At 43.6% G+C, this 20960-nt stretch overlaps 1 long non-coding RNA gene across 1 annotated transcript; it reads right to left on the reverse strand.

Moving 5' to 3' along the window:
* Positions 1-226: 226 nt before the first annotated feature.
* Positions 227-20927, reverse strand: LOC119088008. Its single transcript, XR_005091564.1, has 4 exons — positions 18738-20927; positions 18598-18654; positions 5715-5790; positions 227-3624 (listed from the first exon to the last, which is right to left on the reverse strand). It is a non-coding gene; the product is annotated as an uncharacterized LOC119088008 (long non-coding RNA).
* Positions 20928-20960: the final 33 nt, after the last annotated feature.

The following is a 20960-nucleotide window of genomic DNA, read 5'->3' on the forward strand; positions in this document are numbered from 1 at the left end:
AAAAAAAAAAAAAAAAAAAAAGAACACCAAAAACTTCACTGTGTACATACTCAGTGTCAACCCCGGATACCAGATGATTATAGACCAGCTTACGGGGTACCCTTGGCTGTTTCACAGTGAAGAAGGTCCACTCCCTTCCTCTAGAGAAACAGCCCCACAAGTCTCAATCTCCAAGATTGTAGAGTTCATGTTCACCATGGGATACAACTTCCATGAAACTTTGGGGTTTTTAAAAAACATTGAATGTTTAATGAAGTCACAGCAACATACATCATATTAAGTTATTAAGTTCCAGGGAGGGCTGTTAGCAGACAGTGAAGCCTATGCAGCCCTGTTTTGACAAAAAGCCTTGCAGGACCTCTCATTGTACTCCTCCCTCAAAAAGAGGAGTAGGAATGAACTGACATTTCCACCTTTACATTGCTTGGGAAGTAACAGCTGCTGGATGACTAGAAACAAAAGATGAAGGGTAGCAGAAGCCACAGCTTGCCTTCCATGCTCTGCTGCCTCTGGATGACCTGCCCTTGCATATCATTCTCACATATGGTACTGTGGGTTTTAACTTAGACAGCGGTATTGTGGGCAACACTGAGTTCAGCATGACATCCTATGATACCCCACCTGGAAAACCCATCCTCCTTAGAGTCACCCATAATATGACAACCACAGAGCCAAATGAAAATAACATGGGCTTATCCCCCTAGGACATCACCAGGAGTCAAACTCAGGTTGCACTCACAACTTTCAAGACCAACAAATGCAGGGGCTAGAAGCAGGTGAGGAGTCAAACTGCTAACACCCTGAGAACACTATGCTGCTGCCTGTCAGCTCCAAGTAGGAGTCAGGAATCCCAAAGTTAAGAGGCTACAATGAAGGGAGAGGACAGTGGAGTCCACAGGAAGCCTTGTAGGCACAGCTGCCAAGGTGGACGCACTTCTGCATTTTGTCTTCGCTTCTTGAATGCCCTTCGCAAATAAAACAAAAAATCCTAACTCTTTATGGGGAATGCAACTTGATATCTGTCACCTTAGAAGGACCAATCCTGCAGCATCACCCATATGTGGGGACCTGGGAAAGCTGAGCCGGAAGCAGACAGAAGATGCAACCAGAGGGTGGAATGGGAGGGGGAGGGGTTGGCAAGGGATCACAAGTTCTGAAGGAGGAGTCAGGAAAAGAGCTACGATTCAGTTGATCTAGCTCAGTGCTAAGTCCTACCTGTGTCCAAAGTCACTAACAGAGACCCTTCCATGTGTCTCTGCTTTGATGTGGTGAAGGAAAAAGACCTAGTGGATGGCCACTTCATAGAGGGTGAAACTGGACAAACTCACAGATGCTGAGAGAGACAGAACAAGCTTGGTCAGGGTACTGTGTAACTTCTGAGTCAGGTCTTTAGCCACAGTTCCTTGTGGGGTCACAGGCCGGGTCTGTGTGGAAGCTTACTCGGAGTGTCTTCACCACATCTCTGCTGGACAATGTAGGAGATGCTGAGTAAAGGAGGGAAGAGAGCCCACGCACAAGGACTGCTGCTGTAGAACTGTTTCTGGCTGGATGCTGCCAGAGCCTATTGCCAGAACAGTCCCAGGGCCAACCAGACAAGCTCACCCCTGAAGACTGAGGCCCCTGAGCAGGTCCTTCTCATAACTACTCAGGGGAGGTCACAAGGGAAAGAGTAAGAACTGCACCTACCATTCCTTTCATTTCTGAATACCAGCAAAAATGAACTTGCTGTTCTCTGAAGGGGCTATAGACCTTAGCCTGAGGAATGTGGGTTTTTGCGCCAACTTGTTCATTTACCTAGAGTGTCCTTCCTCTTTCGTAGCTGCTTATCCACATCTTGTACTATGTAGCCAGGGGTTCCTTGACCCAGAGGCCTACACTGATAAGCCATGGCAGTGATGGCATAGAGAGCCATCCAAGCTTTCTCATTGAAGAAGCTAATGTGTGATTTTCTGGAGCTCTGGAACTCAGTCCAGGAGCCCAGCAGGGACCTATGAGACAGAACAATTTTCTCCTCCAAGGGCTGGTTTTCCATTAAGCCTTCTAAGGTCTGGGGCTCAAAGGACACATCCCTTAAGGAGTTAGTTACCACATTTGGGGAGGCTGACTGTTACACACGCCACCCTTTGATCCTGTTTGTTTTTCACAGTATAAAAAGGTCACCCAGGCCGCTTTTCCCTCACAAATGTTCCAGAAAATCTTTCTGAGCAGATTAAGACAATGTTCCAGCAGAGCCAGAAGGGGCTGTATGGTGCTCACCATCTGAGGAGGTTCAACTGTTCCTGCAACCTGTCCCAGATCACTGTGAACGTGAAATGAGGAACTTGAGATCCTCCAGGTGGGACAGCTCTCTCTTTTTTGCTCTGAAGGAGCCACAGCCGGGTTAGGTTACACTTGGGATCATATTCTGAACAAATGTAAAGGTCATGGTTGCTGCTGCTGCCATTGTGGCTACTCTGGTAGCTTACAAGAGCCCTGGATTAGACACCAAGAGCTCTCATATTGGTGACTGCAAAGCCAAACTAAGCAGAGTTAAGACAGAGGAGAGAGAGCAGCCACTTGCAGTGGGCAAGAACACAGTGACATCTCAAAAGCAATAACCCTCTCTGAGAAAGCAAGGGGACTCTATTCTGGAGCTTTAGACATATTCCTAGAGGAGTAGGTCCCTCCTGATTATGGTCTGCAAAGGAGGACACCACACTGCTGAGCATCCTCAGTGAAAATGTTCACTACACTTCTGAGCACGCTCAGTAAAGGAGTTCACTACATGCCCAAGCATGCTCAGTCAAGGAATACATTATATTCATGAGCTTGTTCAGTTTTGGGTCACAGAGTTCAGTTTTGGGTCACAGAGTTCATGCTTAAGTGATAAACAGAAATGCCTGCGGGTATGGACAATTTGCACTGTCATATTGAAACTGAAAGTAACAGAGGGGATACTTCGAGGTGCCTTGATACAGTCTGCCCTGGAAGGGACCTGTCTCACTTTATGCCTGACAGTACTACAGTGGACACTGGGGCTCACGTTGCCATCTCTAGGCCACAAGGCTCACAGGGCGCTGTTTGGGCATAAGCAGTCACTTTTACTAATTTCACATTCAAAACCCACTAGTGAGCTGTATCCATGTCATTCACCAGGAGTAGGAGCAAAATGCAGTCACGGTGTGCCAGAAAGCACTGAATTAACACAGACAAAGATACAATATATGTCCCTTCTGGCTTTCACATCTGGTCTCTTCATTCCTCAAAACATGTCTTCCAGGGATATAAGCATGAACCCGGTCCACCCTCACCCCCACCTCTTTTGCAGTGGCTTCCTTATGTCTTTGTTCTGACCCTGTGAGAAGAGGGTCTGATGTTAATAGATGGTCCCCAGCCAGAGCCACAAGGCTCAAGACAAAGTCCTCATCTTCAGTGATAGGCCAATTATGTTGCCAAAGTGTGAGGGTACATCCTTACTTTAGTCAGGCTTCTTTCTCTGCAAGGACCAACTTCCACACTCGGAGAGGACAGAGATGTCCAAGTGGTACTAACTGTCCTCTGTGTTCTCCAGGCTCCTTCCTGCTGTGGCAGGACACTGTGTCCTTGTTGGCTCTGCCTGACAGGTTTCAAGCTTCTCCCTGGCAGCTAGATATTTGTGAATTAAATTTAAAAAAATGACAGTAATCAATAGAAAGGCTATATGCTAGGTTCATAGCAAATGTAGGGCACAACACACCCAGCAAGCTTCTTGGAGTAATAGCTGAGTAAACTCCCAACTGCTGAGTAAACATTTACCTACTTGCAAAAAATCTTCTTTGCCCTAATGAATAAAAACTATTGGAATAGAAATGTGGAGAGACTTTTATGAGTGTTCTTCAATTGTTCTGTGAGTCACAATGTCCCCTCTCTCTAAACTGCTTCTGTACTCACTGTCTATGACACTTTTTCTCACAATTACCCATCTCTCAAGATCCTTTTCTGTTCCACTATGCCTTTCCAGGATCCCTATGAGAAATGGCTACAGGCTGGGCCTCAAGGTACTGTCTACACTGCATGAGAGATGTTGACTCATTCCACAGAGATGTGTGGGTGCATACTGTGGGCGAGTTGTGACACACTGTGGGTCTTGGACAGGCTACAGTGGTCAAGATGCTGTCCTGTTCTCTGGTCATGAGAGACCAGAAAATGGTGAGGGTGTAGCCTAGAGGCAGAACACATACTGAGCATGCTCAGTCCCCAGTGCCTGAGCACATGTCTACAGGATCACCCTGCAGGTGAAGAATGAGGAGCTGCAGCATCCTGAGACTCATCAGAAGACTGTTTTGTCACCTCTTCTTTGGTGTTGGTGATCAATGCAAAGCCTGTGTGCACATTCTGTCCTTGACCTAGACCCCTGGTCCACATTCCATGTTTGAGGTTGGTTTGGAGACATTCTGCCCAAACTGGTATTGAATTCCTAGACCCAAGCAATTCTCCTGCCTCATCCTCTCCTGAAGCTGGGACCACACACATATCATGACTCCCAGGCAACAGCTCTTCTTTGTAACAGAAAATTTATGAGCCTCATTTCTTGAAACACTTCAACTTTTCATTTTCCCTGTGGAATTTTTCTTTTTTCTTCTTTTGCAGCACTGGGAATCAAAGCTGGGCCTCACACCGCCTAAAAACATGCTCTCTCTCACATACCTACACACCCAGCTGACCCTATGCCAGTACGAGACTTAGTAATGGATCAAAGCAGAGAACCATGATGGGTATGGAGTGTTCTGTTTCTGAACTCTTTGGGTTGGGAAAGACTTTTAATCCCCAAAGCTTCTCATAGCCTGGCCCCCAAGGGATGGGATGGAAGGAACCATTCTGAGTACCATGGAAGCAGAGAACTGAGTCATACAATAGCCCATCCTTCCCGAGGATAAAGGCTACAATGCCTGAAGCATTATGAGATGATTCAGTCCCTTCCAGGTTAGCTCATGAGAGCCATTAAGGGCACTGGTTATCACAGGCTGGGTCCCCATAAGTACCGGGAACTAGAAGAAGACAAAGAAGGGGCAAGCATTACTGATAGAATGAGGGATGAGAAAGCAGTGTCCAGTGCCCAGTTACCAGGCCAAATAAGACTGTGTTTATTGCAGAGTAAAGAGAGGTTGATGCAGCAAGGACTCCCAAGACTAGGCTGGGGCTTTGGTGGCTTTGCTGAGCCCCGGGGTAGGAAGTGATATCTACATGGTAGGAGAAGCTCTAAGAAAAATGAATGACTCCACTAGGCATGAAAAATGGAATTTAAGAAGTGTAAAAACAGCATGAAGGGAGGAGAGAAGGATAAAGGGGTCTGTCCAGGTCACTCAAAGTCCAGTGTGGCAAGAACTATGTCAAGTGGTTCATTCCTAAGGAAACAGTCCACAGAATGTCAAGTGCTGTGCTAGTGAGAATCTGGCTTTGTTCACAAAGGACAAGTGATTTTAAAAATGCAGATGAGAAAAGATTAACCTTGATATGAGAATAAGCAATTCTCCCTACCCCCAAGTACGTGGATTAAGGGATGCTAGGGTTGAGCATTGCTCTGGGCAAGAAACAGGACTCCAGGTAGGCATCTCACCTGCCCAACAATAGAGTGCCCAGGCCATGTAACCCTACTCTCTGAGTCAGGCAGGTACAGCCTCCAGAGTCAAGGGTAAAGCAGCCAACCCACGATATTCTAGAAACACCACGCAGGAGGTCCGTGTCTTCCAGCTTACCTTTCCAAGTGGGCAGTGGGCTGTGTGTCCATGGAGTATTCCAAACGGTCCCCTAGAGCCAGATCTTCCGCTTCACCTAGGAAGAAGTGCACATGCACGATTTAGCTTTCCACAGGGGCAAAGACAGCAAGTCTACCAATGTCCAGAAAACTCAGAGGAAGATGAGGAGACAGGGCCATGTGAGCAAACCTCCCTGAGTCTAGAACAGTGGTTTCTCAACCTGTGGGTTGTGGCCCCTTTAGGTCAAACAACCCTTTCACAGAGGTCACCTAAGACCATCAGAAACACAGATATTTGCATTACAACTAACAACAGTAGAAAAATTACAGTTATGAGGTAGCAACAAAATAATTCTATGGTTGGGGGTCACCACCACATGAGGAACTGTATTAAAGAGTCATAGCACTAGGAAGGTTGAGAACCACTGCGCTAGAAGAAGCAGAGGCAGGGAGCACTATGCAACCTCTGCCTGACTTTTACAATTCATATTTATAAACGTAGTTTTTAACGTTCATTCCAAAAACAGCTATGGACCATTGGTACTTGTGGATGAAGTCTCCTACGTCACCAGGGAGGAGAGGAACGGGAGTGAGTATGAGAAAGGAAAGGGCTGGCTGTCAGAATGAAGGGTTCTAAGGCCAAATTTAGGTGGAGGTTCCTGGTAATTAGGAGACAAACTCAGAATTGGAAACTTCCCTTCTTTTTATTTTCCCTGATGTAGTCTTAAACTCACTATGTAACCAAGGACAGCCTTGAACTCCTGATCTTCCTGCCTCCACCTCCCAAGTGCTAGAATGTGGTATGTGTCACCATACCAGGCTCCAAGAATTGGAGAATTTCTTAAGCAACCAATTCCCACTGTGTCCCCAGACCCACTGTGATCAATCCCACAACTACAATGACAGAAATAAGCTCTTCTTTACAAGGCCAGTTAAATCCTCTGCTGGCATCACAGCAGCATCAAGTAGCTCCTAAGGAAACAGCAAACAGAATGGCAATGTTGTGCTAGTGAGCTTCTGGAGGCTTTGAAGATTGAAAGAGCAAGCATGGCCTCAGATTGAACACATCCTCAAATACTCATGAGGGGCCCATTGTCCCTCAGTCTGGAAAAGGGGTAGGTGTACCACCAACCAAGGAAGCCACAAGAATTCTCTTACACAGCCCACCCCGCAAATTCCCAAATGCACTTCAATTTATCTAGACTTTACCCAGGATCCAGGTCTTAACAGGGTCCCAATAGATAAGGGTGAGAAATGACGAAATTTGGGGTCACTCACACCTTCTTGGGTTTCAAGCATCAAAACCCTAATACAGCATGGCCAAAAATCTAAAAAAGGAGGTTGTGACACACACTACGGTGGCCCTCAAGAATACTGTAGTGACACACTACGGTGGCCCTCGAGAACACTGTAGAAAGTGAAACACACAAGGCACAAAGGACGAATATAGTATGATTACACTCACCTGAGGTCCCTGGAGTTGCCAGAGTCATGGAGACAGGGAAGAACAGGGAGTGATAATGTTTGTTCTCTAGCATCCACATGCATGTGAGTAGGTGCATAGACACACACACACACACACACACACACACACACACACACACACACACACACACACACGAAAATATTTTATCAAGAAGAAAGATGTTGGGAGACGAAAACAGCAAAGAAAAACCCTGGCTTGTTTCTGATACTGGAAAGTGTCTTCCCCCAGTAGTGTGGAACTCTCTGTCATCTTTCCAGAGAGGACTCTGTCCCTGTCCTTATCCTATCTGCATGCTGTGAGCACAGTGGTGGCCCTAGGCTTCAGCATGAGAGACTCTGGAGGGCCAGGGCAGGACAATGGCTTCCTCACAGTCCAGTGACTGACGGTGCCATCTAGTCATGTCATATGAACAGAAAACAGAAACAAACCTTTACACTAACCAACCACAAAAGCCATCCAGCTGCTCAGTTCACACTTTGGAAGAAATCCACAAATTAAAAGTAAAGCTAAACTCCAGCTCCCTGAGGTTTACAGACTCCCTCCGCCACTCAAGCTATGACGTGACCACATTGTGCACCTGACTTCTCACGAGTTAAAAAAAAAAAATGCAGCTTTTCTCTTGCAAGGGTCAAGATGATGTGAAGACATTGGAACTCTGTAGAAAGGAAGGTGATGAGGCCTAAGCTAATGCAGTTGGGTCTAGGTGTCCTGGGATTCAACTAACTGCAGCCTCAAAATGGAAGAGGCAACACTGGTCCTGTGAGCGCAATGCAATTAAGCCCGTAACGGTCGAATCTGTACTAAACACACACAGACCATTTTTTTGTCATTCCCTAATTAATACAGTGGTGGTGGTTAACAGGTCCTAGGATCATCCAAGAGACATGCCTCAGGTCCTGTCTGCAGAGGATGATCTAGATTAGGTTAGTACACTGGTTGAGGTGGGAAGACTCCCCCAAATGTGGGAGGCATCGTACCATGGACTGCAGTCCCAGACCGAATGAAAAGGCAAAGTGAGCTGAGCACCAGCATTCCTCTCTCTGCTCCGTGACATGTGGCCACTGCAGTGTGACCAGTGTCTCCTGCTCTTGCAGCCCCGCCTGCCCCGCCGTGACGGACTGCAACCTCAACTAAATAAATACTTCTGTCTTAGCTGGGATTCCTACTGTTGTGAAGAGACACCATGAGCATGCCAACTCTTATAAAGGAAAACATTTAATGGAGTGGCTTACAGTTTCAGAGGTTTAGTCCATTATCATCATGGTGGGACATGGCAGTGTGCAGGCAGACATGGTGCTGGAGGAGGTTGCTGATCGAAGGCAACAGGAAGTGGACTGAGACACTGGGTATATCTTGAGCATATGAGACCTCAAAGCCTACCCACCTCCACAGTGACACATGTTGCAGGAATCTTAAAAGTTCTTATTAATAAAATCAAACCCAAGGAGAGTTATCGTGGGTCCATGCTGGTAGATCAGAGAGACAGAACAAGCCACAGCCATCTCACCTAGCCGGATCCTCAGCTGGTCTTGTCTCCTCAGACTGGAGGCCTCTGAGTCCTCATCCGGAATGGGTCTCAGCTGAATTACTGCTCAAAAGCCTGAATGCTTAACCAGCCAAAATGCCTAGTTTCTGGTCCTCACGCCTTATATACCTTCCTACTTTCTACCACCACTCCCTGGGATTAAAAGGCTTGCTTTCTGGGATTAAAGGCATGTGTCACCATGCTTGGCTATTTCCAATGTGGCCTTGAACTCACAGAGATCCAGAGGGATTTCTATCTCCGGAATGCTAGGATTAAAGGTGTGAGTGCCACCATTTTCTAGCCTTGTATCTAGTGGCTGTCTGTTCTCTGACCCCAGATAAATTTATTAGGGTACACAATATTTTGGGAAACACAATACCACCACAGACACACTTCCTCCAAGAAGGCCACACTTACTCCAGCAAAGCCACACCTTCTAATGGTGTCACTCCCTATGAGTTTATGGGGGCCATAATTATGTTCACACTACCACACCTTCTCTCCCTAAGTTGATTTTTGTCAGGAATTTGGTCACAGCCACCGGAAAAGTAACTAATCAAACAGTGCGATTGTGCATTAACATTCACATTTATTAGGCATTGTGAATGTTAAACTGAATTGTTTAATCTAGCAAGTTTGACCTTGTTGTAGCCCACTAGGTCTCCTAGTGGCTGTACCCAGCAGGACTGCATAAGAGGTTGATTGGACCACGGGCCTGGGTACCAGGTGACTATAACTCACAAGGGGGCAGTCTTTTGCTCCACACCTTGGCATTATTATAAATAGACCTTTGGAATAAAGTTCTGGGCTGGTGGATAAAGATCCAGGCTCACCCGAGTCTATCCTGTGTTTTCTCTCTGTTTCTCTCCCCCTCTATTTCTAACTCTCTTATCCCTCATTCCTCAAGAGTTCCTGGGGTAAATAAGTGTGAGGCTGGTCTCTTACATGACCTAAGGGACTTTCCCACCTCATAAACTACAAACTGATGGAAAAAAAACCTTACTTTTCAAAAAGTAGTGGAGTCTCAACCACTCACAGCCAACTAGTCCATATTCAAATAAGAAAAACAGGAACTGTAAAGAAGTAAACTGTCTCTACCTCACTTTCTGTTTTGTGTGTTATTTCCTCTTCTCTGTCTATAAATACAGCCAGACATGTGGATACTACTGGGATGTTACAGAATTCTAGAATGGAAATAAAGCCTATTAAGATGCACAAAGTGACAGGGCAGAAGGGATAGCTCAGTAGTTAAGAGTGCTGGCTGTTCTTCCAGAGGACCCAGGTTTGATTCCCAGCACCCACAAGGTGGTTCACAACCATCTGTAACTGCGGTTCCAGGGGATCTGATGCCCTCTTCTGGCCTCCACTGGCACCAGGCATGCAGGTGGTACACATGCATGCATGCATGCAGACAAAACACTCACACATAGAATGAAACGAAACTTTGAAAAATGTGCAAAATGAAGCTGGGTGCAGAGTGCTCCACAGCAGAGAGCTATACTTACCTATAATGCACAAGGCCCTAGTGTCAATCTTAGCTACAAAAACGTATGTTGTAATGTTGACTTTTAGCACGAACAATAGAGGAGAAGTTAAAGCATGCTATACAGGAGCATGTGTATAGGTGAGACACGAACACGAGGCATTCTATACAGGGGACTTTGGTATGCACAAGGAGAGGCGGCTAACATGCAGAATTTAATCTCTTTGGGCACTGAAAGGAGACAGCACACACCCAGAGCATGGCTGGAAAATAAAATCTATAGAAAGTAAAATGGAAAACAGAACTCAGTCAATGCCCAGGCTTGCTCTGCTTCACTGGCTTACTAAACTTTCCAGCAAATCCCTTTTTTCATCACACCCCGGCTGACAGGATGGTACTTTTGATGACACCCTTGCTAAACACCCAGCCAAATCACCAGCAACAGCTCAGAAACATCCTCTCACATCTGCTCAGCAAATGAGGCACAGAAAAATGGTAACCGGACCAAAGGCAGGATCAGCTGGTGCAAGCAGCTTGGTTGTAGAGAACCGTGAGGTCTGCTTACACTATGGGTTAAGAGAAAGTTCAAGGACAAACTCCAACAACGTCAACTACCCTCTCTGTGATAAGTGATCTGCATTTCACTTTTAAATGACAGATGGCCCAGGCCATGTATAAGGTGACTTTCTCCGCTGAGTAGTCATTACAGAGCTGTACAGCTTCTCTCAGTAGCAAAGAAACCTCAGGCATTTCCATTCACAGTAAAGGGTGGCACATGGTTTTAAAAACAAACTTTTAAGGCGATTTCAAGATGGGGAGGAAATCTCTTGTATTCTTTCAAATGGAAAGCTAGCTCTGTATTTATGTGTGTATGTTATACAGTGGGTGTGAGTGTGGGTGTAGGCTGTAGAATTTAACAGGAGACCACGTTGTAGGAGAAGACATCAGGGGAGGGGGGAAGCGGGCAACAGGAGACATGTGCTATGAAAGCTGAGAGGGGACGTCTAAGGACAGGAGGACACAATGTGAGGAGGGGACAGGGGAATTAAGGAGTAAAGAATCAATGGAACAAAAACCTACATGCTAATAAAAACAAACAGAACACACAGTTTGAAAATGATGCTGAGCAGAACGGTAACTATCTGCAGGTAAAGTGGGTGAACTAGACAGAGGCATTCACTCGACTCTTGCTTTTGACAGGCTTACGGTGAATCACAGGATTCTCACTAATCTTCAGATAAACAAGGGTATTGGAAAGAAAACTCCAACCCAAGGAGGCTAACTATACCCATGAAAACACAGAAAATAATCTCACACTAGCAAAACCAAAGGAAGACATACAGATACATACAAACACACACTATCATCACCAACAAAATAATAGGAATTAACAATCATTTGTCACCAATATCTCCCAATATCAATGTACTCAATTTCCCGCCCCCCCCCAAAGGCATTGGCTAACAGGATGCACAAACAGGATCCATCCTTCTGAAGCATACAAGAAACATACCTTAACATCAAAGACAGACATTACCTCAGAGTAAAGGGTTGGGAAAAAAATTTCCAAGCAAATGGACCCAAGAAGCAAGATGGCATGGCTATTCTAATATCTAACAGAATAAACATCCAACCAAAATTAATCAAAAGAGATGGGGAAGGACACTTCATACCCATTAAAAGAAAAATCCGCTGGGCGGTGGTGGCGCACGCCTTTAATCCCAGCACTCGGGAGGCAGAGGCAGGTGGATCTCTGTGAGTTCGAGGCCAGCCTGGGCTACCAAGTGAGTCCCAGGAAAGGCGCAAAACTACAGAGAAACCCTGTCTCGAAAAATCAAAAAAAAAAAAAAATAAGAAAGAAAAGAAAAATCCACCAAGATGACATCTCAATTCTTAACATCTATGCCCAAAAAACAAGAGTACCCACACTTGTAAAAGAAACATTACTAATGCTTAAATCACACATCAAACCTCACACATTAATAGTGGGAGACTTCAATACCCCACTCTCACCAATGGACAAGTCATCCAGACAAAACCTAAACAGAGAAATAATGGAGCTAATGGACATTATGAACCAAATAAACCTATCAAATATCTACATAATATTTCACTCAAACACAAAAAGAATATACCTTCTTCTCAGCACCTCATGGAACCTCCTCCAAAATTGATAACATACTCAGTCACAAAGCAAGTCTCAACAGATACAAGAAAATGGAAATAAACCCCTGTATCCTATCAGACCACATTTTAAAGCTGGATTTCAACAACAACAGAAAGCCTACAAATTCATAGAAACTGAACAGCTCTCTACTGAATGAGCGCTGGGTCAAGGCTAAAGAAAGAAATGGACTTCCTAGAATTAATGGAAACGAGTGCACAGCATATCTAAACTTATGGGACACAACAAAAGCAGTGTGAAGAACGTTCATACAGTACCTTCATAAAGAAATTGGAGAGAGCTCATACTAGCACCTTAACAGCACACCTGAAAGCTCTAGAACAAAGAGAAACAAACATGCCCAAAAGAAGTAGATGGCAGGAAATAATCAAAATATAAGATCAACAATCAATAAGTGAGACCTTATAAAACATGCCCAAAAGAAGTAGATGGCAGGGCTGAAATAAATGAAATACAAGCAAAGAGAACAAGACAAAGAATCAATGAATTAAAAGTCTCCCAACCAAAAACAAAGCCCAGGGCCAGACGGTTTTATCACAGAATTCCACTAGACTTTCAAATTAGAGCTTATATCAATACTCCTCAAATTATTCCTCAAAATAGAAACAGAAAGAACATTTACTTTATGAGGCCACAGTTACCCTGAAACTCAAACCACAAAACAAAGATTCAACAGAGAAAGAGAATTACAGACCAATTTCCCTGAGGTACATTCATGTAAAAACACTCTCAAATCTAATCCAAGAACACATCAAAAAGATCATCCACCATGATCAAGTAGGCTTCATACCAGAGAAGCAGGAATGGCTCAATTTACAAAAATCTGTCAATATAATCCACCATGTAACAAACTGAAAGAAAAAAAAACACATGATCATCTCATTAGATGCTGAAAAAGCCCTTGATGAAATCCAACACCCCTTTATGATAAAAGTCTTGGAGAGATCAGGGATACTAATTGAAAGAAAGAAATTAAAGTATCATTATTTGCAGATGATATGATAGTACACACAAGTGACCCCAAAAGTTCTACCAGGGAACTCCTACAGCTGATAAACACTTTCAGTGAAGCTAGATACAAGATTAACTAAAAAAGAAAAAAATCAGAAGCCTTTCTATATATAAATGACAAACAGACTGAGAAATAAATCAGTGAAACAATACCCTGTACCTGGAAATTTTCCTGTGTCCCACCCAGTCTGCAGCCACTCAGACCCAAATAAACACACAGAAGCTTATATTAATTAAAACTGTTTGGCCATTAGCTCAGGCCTATCACTGACTAGCTCTTACACTTAAACTCAGCCCATTTCTGTTAATCTATATGTTGCCACGTGTTCTGTGGCTTTACCTGTGTGCCATTACATGCTGCTCCCTGGACAGCAGGCTTGAGTCTCCTCTTCCCAGAATTCTCCTTGTCTGCTTATCCCTCCTATACTTCCTGTCTGGCTACTAGCCAATCAGTGTTTTATTTATCAACCAATCAGAGCAACACATATTCACAGTATACAAAACATCCCACAGCAATACCCTTCATAATAGCCACAAATAATATAAAATACCTTGCAGTAACTCTAACAAGGTAAGTGAAAGACATGTAAGACAATAACTTCATGTCTTTGAAGAAATAAATTGAAGAAGATATCAGAAGATGGAAAGCTCTCCCATGCTCATGGATCAGTAGGATTAACATAGTAAAAATGGCCTTCTACCAAAAGCAATCTACATATTCAACACAATCCCTATCAAAATTCCAACATAATTCTTTACAGACCTTGAAAGAACAATACTCAACTTTATATGGAAAAACCCAGGATAGCTAAAACAATCCTGTACAATAAAAGAACTTCTGGAGGCATCACCATCCCTGATTTCAAGCTATACTATATGGTACTGGCATAAAAAGACAGGTCAAACAATGGAACCAAATCAAAGACCCAGATGTAAATCCACACACCTGTGGACCCCTGGTTTTTTTTATAAAGAAGCCAGAAACATACAATGGGGAAAAGTATCTTCAACAAATGGTGCTGGTGTAACTGGATGTTGGTATGTAGAAGAATGCAAATAGATCCATATCTATCACCCTGCACAAAACTCAAGTTCAAGTGGATCAAAGACCTCAACATAAAATTACAACGTGATAGAAGAGAAAGTAGAAAACAGCCTTGAACACTTGTCACAGGAGACATCTTCCTGAATAGAATACCAATAGAGTAGGCACTAAGATCAACAATCAATAAGTGAGACCTTATAAAACTGAAAAGCTTCTGTAAGGCAAAGGATGCTATCAACAGGACAAAATGGCAGCCTACAGAATGGGAAAAGATTTTAACCAACTCCACATCTGACAGAGGACTAAGAGCCAAAATATATAAAGAACTCAAGAAACTAGACATCAACAAATCAAATAATCCAATTTAAAAATGGTGTACAGATCTAAACAGAAAATTTGAAACAGAGGAATTTCAAAAGGCCAAGAAACACTTAAAGAAATGTTCTTAGCCATCAGGGAAATCCAAATCAAAATGATTCAGATTCCATCTTACACCTGTCAGAATGGAAGATCAAAACCACAAGTGACAGCTCATGCTAGTGAGGATGTAGAGCAAGGGGAACACTCCTCCACTGCTGGTGGGAGCTTGAAGTTGTACAGCCACTTTGGAAATCAATATAGTGGTTTCTCAGAAATTTGGGAATCAATCTACTGTTAGACCCAATATTACCACTCCTGGGCATATACCCAAAGGATGCTCTATCCTATTACAAGAACAGTTTCTCAACTTTGTTCATAACAGCTTTATTCATAATAGCCATTGTGGTAGTTTGAACATAATTGACCCCCAAAATAAGCTTACTGGGAGTGGCACTGCTAGGAGGTGTGACCTTGTTGAAGTAGGTATGGCCTTGTTGGAGGAAGTGTGTCACTGTAGGGGTGGGCCTTGAGTTCTCCCATGCTCAATGTATGCCTAGTTCAGTTCACTTCCTATTGCCTACAGATCAAGATATAAGACTCTCAGCTCCTTTTCCAGCACCATATCTGATTGCATGCTACCATGTCACACCATGATAATAATGGACTAAATTTTTGAAACTATAAGCCACCAGTGAAATGTTTTCCTTTACAAGAGTTGTCATGCTCATGATGTCTCTTCACAGGAACAGAAATCCTAACTAAGACAGCCAGAAACTGGAAACAACCTAGATGTCTCTCAACCAAAGATTGGATAAAGAAAATGTGGTACATTTATACAATGAACTACTGCTCAGCTGTTAAAAAAAATCATGAAATTTGCAGGCAAATGAATGGAACTAGAAAAAAAAAACCAATCATCCTGAGTGAGGTAACCCAAACCCAGAAAAACAAACATGGTATATACTCACTTATAAATGGATATTAGCTTTAAAGTAATGGTAATCATACTACAATCTACAGACCCAGAGAGACTAAGTAACAAGGAGGACTCAGGGGACACATGAATCTCCCTGGGAAGGGAAAATAGAATAGATTCCATGGGTGGATTGGGAGTGGGTAGGGATGGGAACAGAAGGGATCAGGTTTGGGGTGGAGGGAGAGAGTACTTGGACAGATGGCTGGAATTGGGGGCAAGGTAGAAACCTAGTGCAATGGAAACTCTCAAGAACCTATGAGGGTGACCCTAGCTAAGACTCCTAGTAATGGGACTACAGAGTCTGAAATGGTCATCTTCTGTAACCAGGCAAGGCTTCCAGTGGAGAGACTGGGATACCAACTCAGCTATAAAACCTTCAATCTACAATTTGTCCTGCCTGCAAGATGTTCTGGGGTAATTGTGGGAGTAGCCAGACAATGACTGGTCCAGCTTGAGCCCCATGCCACGTGAGGGAGCCCATGCCTGACACTACCTGGAGGTCTAGGAACCAGAGGCTGGAGAAATCTAGGATAGAAACAAACACAACCGGAGGGGGGGGGGAGGTGGGAGAGTCAATGAAATGATTCCTAATGATACCCTGCTATACTCGAGCCTAGCCTAATCATCATCAGAGAGGCTTTATCCAGCAAGTGATGGGACCAGATGCAGAGACCCACAGCCAAACACTGCGCAGAGCTCAGGGAAACCTGTAGAAGGATTATAGGAGCCAGAGGGGTCAAGGACGCCATAAGAAAACCCACAGAATCAACTAACCAGGGCTCATAGGGACACACAGAGACTGAACCAACAGCCAGGGAGCCTGCATGAGACTGACCTGGGTAGGCCCTCTGCATATATGTTATAGTTGTGTAGCTTGATGTTCTTGTAGACACCTAACAGTGGAAGAGGGGGCTGTCTCTCACTCTTTTGACTACTAATGGGACCTTTTTGCTCCTACTGGGTTGCCTCGTCCAGCCTTCGTACAAGGAGAGGTGCCTAGTCTTATTGCAACTTACTAGGGCAGGTTTGGTTGAAACACCTTGTCTGAAGGTAAACAAAGGAAAGGTGGATCTGGGGGGGAGAGGAGGTGGGAGGAGGGACTGGGAAGAGAGGAGGAGGAGGAAACCGTGGTTATAATGCAATATATAAGAGAATAAAAAAATTAAAAAAATAAAAATAAAAATCACCTGCCAATCCAGAATTATCTAATAGAAACCACTTCCTCCCTGTATCACCAATACTAACAAATAACCATATCATAAACCTTAATGCAGTAAATATATTTCCCATACTTGCCTGTGCAAACATACCATCTTACCTATCCATCAAATGCACATATCCTTACTTCCTATGTATATACTAATTACTCTCTAGTTACAATATGTAGTCATGTAAAATATTCATCCAAATTTTCATGACCCTTTAGTAAACATACTGTCACCTAAACACTCCTCACACAAAAATCTGGTCATACCAGAAACCATGCATACCCAGGAGGTATAGAAGAAATACAAACTCCATCTACATGTGGCACTCTACAAGCACCAAGCAGCTATATAAATACATAGAACACTACAAATATGCAACTGTATCCTCCAACATAGTATCATACTTCCTGTATGAACAAGATAACATACTATGAATGATCACAAAAACAATTCTATCTTTCCAACGCTGAGTTCTCTGAACTCCACATCTCAGACATATACACCCATTCTACAGTCCCTGATTGCTCACACACCGGACCCCACATGCTAATTACACATAGACAAATTCTGTAACCATCCATGACATCTCAAATGCAAATAATTCACCTACATTTCCCAACAGTATTCACCCATTTGCACAATCAGATATTCATTCCATTTCTTTAACACTGTTCTCATGCAATTATTTCTTGCCCAGCATATGTATATATACATTCCAAATTCCATGACAAACTAAAATATCCCAACTTTCAAGGGAAAAAAAACAGAATATTCCCAAATTATACATACTTAACCCCAAGACCAAGTACAAACATGTAATGTATACACTATCAAAATCCTTTAATTCAAATTATCTAAACAAACACCATCATCCACATGCAAACATACACATTAGATTCTTATCACTCAGTTTAAAACATAATCCCAACTAATTCAAACATTAGTCCTAATTTATGTCCTAAAAAGTACACAAGTCACACATACTCTGAGTTGCCACACTAGGCAAGAAGCCAGCAAGCACAGCATTACATGTATATATGACAGTTTTCACCCCACAGTTCTCATGTCCTCCAAATCAAAATCAAAGCACACCCTTCCCCACATTCTCAACACACATGGAGTCCCAATAAACCTGCACATGCGAGCACACACGTGTGCATGCATACACACACACACACACACACACACACACACACACACAACATAGTAGATAAATCATATACAATTTAATTAAGTCTTTGTTCTAAGTTCCTTTTACCCTTCTGATTCTCACACAATAGTTTTCTTGTTATTGCCACTATTGTGTCCACAGGAAGACACACAATTGAATAAAAAGACTGCTAACATCACTTCATTAGTGGAGCTACAGCATGGAGCTGTAGCACGGCTGATCTTTCTGTTTACATGGACAAGTTTCATAAGTATAAGGATGACTCACCATTGCAATGATAGGAGCTATTCTGTTGAAAGGTAATGATTACAAACACTTAGTGACCCATGAGACACACTTTCAAAGTGCATACTGTATTTATTGAATTCTCTGATACAGGTCAAAAGCCAGGCTACCTACAGAACAATGGGAGAAGCCCTGGTCCAAGCACTTACCTATGCCAGTGGTGTAAATTCCCAGGAGGGCTCTCAAGTCAGTCAGGGCCACACTGCCTGCAAGATACAAGAAACTCACAGCCAAGGGCAGCGACAGTGGTGACTGCATGCTCAGGAAGTTAGGCCCAAGTTTCCTTTACCTTGCTTTCTATATAATGGGCACCGCCATAATCAGCCAACTGATCATAATGCCTCCGTGCTCGCACCCCTCCATGTTGGTGCTGGTGTCTCCGAGCTTGGACTGGCATCATATAAACTTGAGCCAACATCTTAGGACTGGTGCTTGCACCCCAGTCTTCTGTGCTCACGCTCTTCATGCACGTGCCAGTGTGCATGACTCTTCCTGAGTGGGTGAGCAGTGGACTGACTCTGGGAGCCACTGGGAGATGAGAAATACCCGAAAACACCTCAGCCGAGAGAATGAAAGTGTGTACGCGGGGAAGGAAGCCTGGAGTCCCGCAGAAAAGGGAAGACAAATGGTTCACTGTGGGTGCCTCCCAGCCTCGTCAGAACCTGTGTGGTCATCCCTCTTAAAACCAGGGATCATAAGCTTTCCATCTATGCATTTAGCATCCTCACCTGAAAATGTTGAAGAAATCTGGCCTAAAGCCATCTGCTGCTGGCCACAACACTTTGATTGATAATTGTCTCCGTTATGCTTTTCAAAGAGCAGCATGTCCCCTTCCAGACCACCTGAAAGTTCCATTAAGGAACACTTCTAGAAAAAAATTCAGACCCAGGAGATACTCTGAGACATGATTTGTCCAGACTCTTCTTCTCGAGCCCTTCCTATGACATCCACTGTGTTAAGTTCACCTACTTCATACTGAGAGCTCTACCGATAAAGGTCACTCTGCTGATAAGTGTCACTCTGCCAACCAATGTCCGTCACAAACACTTCCTATAGAAGTTTTCATTCTACCTTTGAGACTTGATAGTCTGGGTCCCTCTACACCTCTCTTCCCGTCCCAAACCTCTGCCACAGCAGGAACACCACTGACTCCTACCAGGGAAGTGGGGCTTGCACCCAGCAGCTTCTGCGGCAGCTCTCTGGATTCTCAGTCCACGTCCCCCTCAACCATTTCCTAGCAACCCTTCTTGTCACAAGGCAAATGAGACTACTGTCTCCCAGCCTTATGACACTGATAAAATGAGACACACATATCAAAAGAGAACCAGACAAGCTTTCTTTAAAGGGGTGCTACAACCATACCCACACACAGAAAGGCACCTGTCCCGTTAGCTATGATTCTGTATGTCCCTAATAAACCCACCATCAGTGGAAACATCCCAAGTCACTATGTGTTTAACACCCAAACTATCAAGCATTACAGCCTTGAATGGCCTACCTTAACCATGCTCAGAACACACATTAGGGAATAACTAGACAAAAATCATCTAGCGGTTTATGATAGAGTATCAAATATCGCATATTCATAAAAAGTCAGGTGTTTTTTAGACATATGATTCAAGGACCCAAACACAATATGCAAGCATGCTAACAGCTCCCCACAGTACAGAGTACCGCCTCTTTTATTCCCTGTGGCTAATAGAAACTGCTTAGCACTGTTACCCTGAGAACATCTCCAGGCTGCAGTAATCCAGTTCGGCAACTCACTTCCAGCCCAGAGCTAATTGGCAATATAACACGTAGTCTACATCTCAGAACAGCTACTTCAGGCAGGTGCTCTTTGACAAGGTAATTCTTACAAAGGACATCTCACTCAACCTTTTTGGTTGGATTCCACTGCATTTCCCATGGTGACTAGAAGTGGATTTCTTCCCACATGTTTACCTCATCAAAATCATCCAGAGTGTAATCAGGATAAAAACATTACACCACTAATTTCAATATAAAAACAGTTATTTTCAGTAAAAGAATGCGAACTGCTGAAAAGGTAAAGGAGAAAGCTGAGACATACCAGAGGCAGCAACTTCAGAAATCCACTTCATTTCTCGAGATGAGGGAAGCGACTAAGGCAGAAATTTTCAGGCTTAGATTCAAACCCAAGCAGAAAGGGCTATAGGACACTGTGATCTATACCAGGGAGATCCAGCCCACAGATAGGCTGAGGTCATTTTTCAAAAGAGCTAAAGAATGCTTAGACCAAGAAATGATTGTCAACACTTTCTGGTTGTCTTACAGAAGCTAGTTTTTCCAGAAACTTTCTTCTTTGTTGCTCACCTAGTAATGATGTGAAAAGGCTAACAACATGCCCTGATGTAAAGAGGTCAGAAGTGGGAGTTAGAATTAGAGCCAAAAGAGGAGAATCTAGGAAGAACATCAACATAGACTCTCTTTTTTTTTTTTTTTTTTTTTTTTTTTTTGGTTTTTTGAGACAGGGTTTCTCTGCGTAGCTTTG

This window comes from Peromyscus leucopus, chromosome 5 (assembly GCF_004664715.2).
Source record: "Peromyscus leucopus breed LL Stock chromosome 5, UCI_PerLeu_2.1, whole genome shotgun sequence".
NCBI classification, from domain to species: Eukaryota; Metazoa; Chordata; class Mammalia; order Rodentia; family Cricetidae; genus Peromyscus; species Peromyscus leucopus.